The sequence below is a fragment of the Rhinopithecus bieti genome, unplaced genomic scaffold (assembly GCF_001698545.2).
Source record: "Rhinopithecus bieti isolate Rb0 unplaced genomic scaffold, ASM169854v2 scaffold_41619, whole genome shotgun sequence".
Lineage (NCBI taxonomy): Eukaryota > Metazoa > Chordata > Mammalia > Primates > Cercopithecidae > Rhinopithecus > Rhinopithecus bieti.
Window position 1 is genome coordinate 136,920 of NW_016817072.1, and position 6,436 is coordinate 143,355.

Here is a 6,436-nt window from a genome sequence, read left to right on the forward strand (position 1 = left end):
ATCTGGACTTTCAGTGTAAAAATTAATTATACCTGGGTTTTAAGTGCAAAAGATATATGAATATTTTATTTATTTAGCATCTTGATGTGAGAATATATTCCTAAGCAAGGCATAATATACCAGACACAATAAAGGAAAAGTTTGACTATCAAAATTTAAAATTTTAATAATAAAAAAAAAGACAAGCTTTGAGTGATAAACAACAGATTAAAAACCAGAGTACAAATTTATAAGAAAAAGATATCCCAAAAGAATGAGTAGGGAAGTCACATGGCAAACAAATATAAGACGATCAACTCTACCTGTAGTCTGGGAAATGCAAATTTAAAAAACTTGTTAACTCAGATTAACAAAAAAATACAGGCATAATGGCTCACACGTGTATCTCAACACTCTGGGAGGCCAAGGCAGGGGGGATCACTTGAGGCCAGGAGTTTGAGACCAGCCTGGCCAACATAGTGAGACTCCATCTCTACAAACAAACAAACAAACAAACAAAAAAACAACTAGCTGGGCGTAGTGGCACTCACCTATAGTCCCAGCTACTCAGGAGCCTAAGGCAGGAGGATCACTTGAACCCAGGAGTTTGAGGTGGTAAGTGAGCTACGATCGTGTGACTGCACTGAAGCCTGATCAACAGAGCAAGACCCTGTCTCAAAAAAGACAAAAACATAAAAACAAAAAAAAATAAAGACAATAATATCCAATGCTGGTGAAGATAATGGGAAAGTGGTATTTTCAAACTTATAAGGGTGTGAATTGCTCTAACACTTACTGGATTCAAAATCTATTAATATTAAAACTACTCCATTTGACTATACCTTCTGACCCAGCGATCCCATTGTAGCAGCTCCACCCTTTGGAAATAGAAGTATAATTATATAAATTATGTGATTGCTCATGGTGGGAAAAGGCTGTAATCAACTGAATGAACAGGGACTTATTTAAATTATAATATAGCTATACTAATGAATGCTGTACGGCCTTTAAAAACGAATTAGTGTATATCCTTCTGATGCTCAAGATGCATTAAATCAGTTGCCAAGTAACATACATAGATGATCATAATTTTGTAAAAACAAGTCCCTCAAACCTTCTATATGTTCATATTTGAATGGGCATAAATAAGACAGTATAATACATAAGATATCACCTCTCCTTTGGGAGACTGAGGCTGGTGGATCATGAGGTCAAGAGATCAAAACCATCCTGGCCAACATGGTGAAACCCTGTCTCTACTAAAAATACAAAAATTAGCTGGGCATAGTGGCATGCACCTGTAGTCCCAGCTTCTTGGGAGGCTGAGGCAGACGAATTGCTTGAACCTGGGAGGTGGAAGTTGCAGTGAGCTGAGATTACACCACTGCATTCCAGCCTGGCGACAGAGCAAGACTCTGTCTCAAAAAAAAAAAAAGGATTTCACTTCTCAGTATATGAAGTAGACAGAGACTTTAATACCTCTAAATTTTATCTTTAAATGATATTTAAAAGCTTTATAATTTAAAAATTACAATATTCATAATTGGATATAGAATTCATGTATAAATGATTTAATTTTTGGACTGGCAAACTGGTTTTGGCTGTTGGCTTCTACACAATTGCATACAAATTAATAAATTAATGAATGATATATATAGATAGTACTTCTACATGAAGTATTAATATCCAGAATATACAAAGAATTATAAAGAACAATTCCCATATAGAGTAACTATACTAAAAACCACCGAATTTCATACTTTAAAGGGTTTTTAGTAATTTTTAAAAAATTAAGAGGTCAGGCGCAGTGACTCACACCTGTAATCCCAGTACTCTAGGAGGCTGAGATGAGAGGATCACTAGGTCAGGAGATTGAGATCATCCTGGCTAACATGGTGAAACCCCATCTCTACTAAAAACACAAAAAGAAATTAGCCGGGCGTGGTGGCGGGCGCCTATAGTCCCAGCTACTTGGGAGGCTGAGGCAGGAGAATGGCATGAACCTGGGAGGCAGAGCTTGCAATGAGCTGAGATCCACCACTGCACTCCAGCCTGGGTGACAGAGCGAGACTCCCCCTCAAAAAAAAAAAAAAAAAAAAAAAAAAAAAAAAAAAAAATTCATAACTATAAAGGAAAAAAAGGCCGGGGTGCAGGTGGGCGACGACTGTGATCCCAGCACTTTGGGGCTGAGCACTGGCGCGGATCACAAGGTCAGTGAGAGACCACGGTGAAACCCCATCTCTACTAAAAATACAAAAAAATTAGCCGGGCGCGATAGTGGGCGCCTGTAGTCCCAGCTACTCGGGAGGCTGAGGCAGGAGAATGGCGTGAACCCGGGAGGCGGAGCTTGCAGTGAGCTGAGATCCCGCCACTGCACCCCAGCCTGGACAACAGAGCGAGACTCCGTCTCAAAAAAAAAAAAAAAGAAAAGAAAAAAGAAAAAAAGAATGGGCCAAGGATGTGAGGAGTCAACTTAGAGAAGAAAACCCAGGTTTTCTTCTAATTGAATTGTACTTACAGAAAAAACTGTGTAAGCTGATAATTATTTATAGGAGGAAACACTGATGGTAGAAACCAAAATTGGTAGAATGCCCTTAGGAAGGTAAAAAATAACAGATTCCCCTTAAATGAGAGCACAGACAATTCATCCTTTGTAACAAAGGAGATAGCAGAGCATCTGAATAGTGATGCTTGAAGATGTGGTTTTGGAAGTCTGTGGAAGGTCTCCTCAGATTGCTTCTGTTCTCAGTCCAAGAGAAGCAAGAAATAGGTAGCATAGACTGATGGTGGGTAGTGTTGATTAGTGGTCTGAGTAGAATGGAGATATAAAATAGTTGACTCCCTAGGGAGAGTGAATGGACCATGGAAAGAGTTAAGACTTCTGGGCAGCATTAAAGTTAATTTGAATTTATGCTCCCAAATTTAAAGTGACACTGGTTATCATGGTCACGTATCTTTCTCTAACCACACTCAGCTTCCTGAGTGCAAAAGTAGGCGTTCATATTTCATAAGGATTTGAGCTTTGCCAAGCGAATACAACAAAGAAAGGAGCAATGGAGTTGACAGAGTATGCAAAGGAGTGATTATTAATAACATACTACAGGCTGGGTGCAGTAGCTCACGCCTGTAATCCCAGCACTTAGGGAGGCTAAGGAGGGCGAATCACTTGAGGTCAGAAGTTCGAGACAAACCTGGCCAACATGGTGAAACCCCGTTTCTACTAAAAATACAAAAAAATTAGCTGGGTGTGGTGGCACGTGCCCATAATCCCAGCTACTACTCAGGAGGCTGAGGCAAGAGGACTGCTTGAGCCCAGGAGGCAGAGATTGCAGTGAGCTGAGATCATGCCATTGCACTCCAGCCTGTGCGAGAGTGAGATGCTGTCTTAAATAAATAAAAAGATAAATGTACTAAAAACTCAGGATAAGCACAGAAGTGAGGGCATGAAAGGAGAGGTGCTGCGAAAACACTAGGATTAATGGATTGTAGGTCTTCATGAGGTCTAAGGATTGTTGGCATCAAGGGTCTATAAGGAGTATGCTAGAAAAGATAGGAGAAAGTAGTGAGAGAATAGGATGCTTGAAACTGAGACTAAGGGTTTTTGTTATCAGTAATGACAAAGGAGTGAGTGGCTGAGGCTGATCTTGCTACTCAAGGTCATTAGCAGAGAGGTCAAAGGACTGAGAAGTATCATTTGGAGAGTGACGGTGAGGTAGAGACTAAAATCTCTGAGAACAAGAGTGAAGCAGGAATGGTAAATGACAATGGGTGGCATAGTCTAATGATCATGAAAAATTTTAAAACGGAAGTTTTTAGGGAGGAGGGAGGTAAGAAAGAGAATGGTCTACAAGTAGCACTACAAAGACAAGAAAAGCCACAAGAAAACAAGCACCAAATGCGGGGGGCTGCAGGAGACAGCCAGATTCCTGTGAGAGCAGGGGGGGTCTCAAACTTCAGGGTGTACGAGAATGACCTAGAGGGTTAGTTCAACTATAGACTGCTGGACCCCACACCCAGAGTTTCTGATTTAGTAAGTCTTAAGTCTTTAGAATTTGCATTTCTAAAAAGTTCCCAGGCATTGCTGTGTGGTCCAGGGACTACACATTCAGAACAACTGAGAACAGAAACAAGAAAGAAAAAAGCAAAAGGATTGACTATGTAGAGAACATCATTGACGACTTATCACGGATTCTAGAAAACACAATAAAAAGGTTCTAGGAGTTGGAGCAGGTGTGAGATGGGGCCAGAAAAGGAGTCTTCACAAAATCAGGCTTTAGTTGAAGACAGTTAAGAGAAGCCAAACAAACTTTTACTAAAAATAATGTATAATATAGGAAGGATTGGTTATAAACCAATACTTTTATTTGCTAAACTGACTTTAACCCACTAAAAGTTGGTTGAGTATCTGCAATGTGCCAGGCCCCTTATAGCCTAAGAAGAGGTTAAGTGCCAAGTCGGTTAAACAGAATAACCAAACATAGCTCACTACAGTCTTTTATATTATGTAAAAAATATTATATATATATATAATAATAGGACAATCTGTACTATTTAGCATAAACTGATTTCTTAATTAAAATAGGTATAGTTGGATAAGAATACACTATCACTTTATTTATTTAGACAGGGTCTCTCATCACCCAGGCTGGAGTGCAGTGGCATGGTCTGGGCTCACTGCAGTCTTGACCTCCTCAGGTTCAAGAGACCCACCCCCCTCCGCCCACCAACTGCCAGTAGCTGGGACTACAGGTGTGTGCCACCACGCCCAGCTAATTTTTATATTATTTTTGTAGAGACAGAGTCTCAACATGTTGCCCAGGCTGGTCTTAAATTCCTGAGCTCAAGCAATCTGTCTGTCTCAGCCTCCTAAAGTGCTGGGATTACAGGTGTGAGCCACCCTGTCACTTTAATTCTGGCTGTGTCATGAAGGTCACATCACCATTTAGTTACTACTTAATCATGTTTTTAAAATGCCTGATTAAAATTTAAAGATAGTTTGAAAATTTATCATATTAATTGTAAAAATAAGTGAAGTCAAGACAACTTTTCTCTCTATATAATAAACATACATTTCGAATTTTTACTTTAGATGGTATCAGAACACTGCCTGAATCATGTTACACTTCAAGAGTTCAAAATTTTAAAATACATTAAGCTGATACACATGGTTTACACATAATTGCAACTTGAAAATAACAAAAGAGAAATATTTTACAGAATATTTAAATAAGTCTTATTTTAGTTAAAATATTTTAAACATTCATTGCTATCACATATGCATATTAAGAAATGTCTCAAGTTTATATAGAAACTTACATACATAATATTCACTATTAAATATTACAAATAAATATTTTAGTTATTTTGACTCAAATTCAACGTCTTTGAAACCATCGACAATATTTCTTTTTTTTTTTTCTTTTTTTGAGACAGGGTCTCACTCTGTTGGTCAAGCTGGATTGAAGTGGCACAAACACAGTTCACTGTAGCCTTGACCTTGTGGGCTCAAGTGATCCTCCTCCTTCAGCCTTCCATGTAGCTGGGACTATTGGTGTGTGCCACCACGCCTAATTTTTTTTTTTTTTTTTTTTTGTAGAGGCAGGGGTCTCACTCTATCACCCAGGCTGGAGTGCAGTGGTGCAATTTCAGCTCACTGCAACCTCTGCCTCCTGGACTCAAGTGATCTTCCCACCTCAGCTTCCCAAGTAGCTGGGATCACGGGCATGCACCACCACACCCGGCTGATTTTTTTGTATTTTTTGTAGAGACAAGGTTTCACCATGTTTCCCAGGTCCAAACTCCTGAGCTCAAGAAATCTGCCCACCTTGGTCTCCCAAAGTGCTGGGATTATAGGTGTGAGCCACCACAACTGGCAGTTCCAGCCCGTATTTCTTTAAAACTACATTTCAATATAAATTTTAATATAGAACCAGCTGGGAATCTTATGAAATCTGACATTCAGTAAAACCAAGTATTATTCGTTAGAATCTAAATATTTTGAAGGCAGACAAATATTTGTTTTAAAAGTTAAAACTCAACAGGAACTATGTTTTTTATACACTTTCATATATTCTTCATTATTTTTCACTTATTGAATTACAAAAATCATACTCTTCATTTTTAAACAAGCAGGAATTATCTTGGATTTTCATTGCTTAGTACAGGGCCTATAATACATGGACAATTATTTATAGAATGAATGAATATCTGGGAATTTTGTCCAATTTTTAGGGATCCAAAATTACTAAATTTCCTGTGAAATATGTCATTTGAAAAATAAGCATGTAGCTATTAAAAATGTAAGTGAAAACTGTTTAATCATTTTAGAGCAGTCAAAATACAATATAAGATTGGTATCTTGGTATCTGAAAGCAATCATTTTACCATATGCATTTTGATCTTTTACCATTCATTTTAAGTTGATGATTAATTTAAAAACTAAGTTGTAATCAAAGTT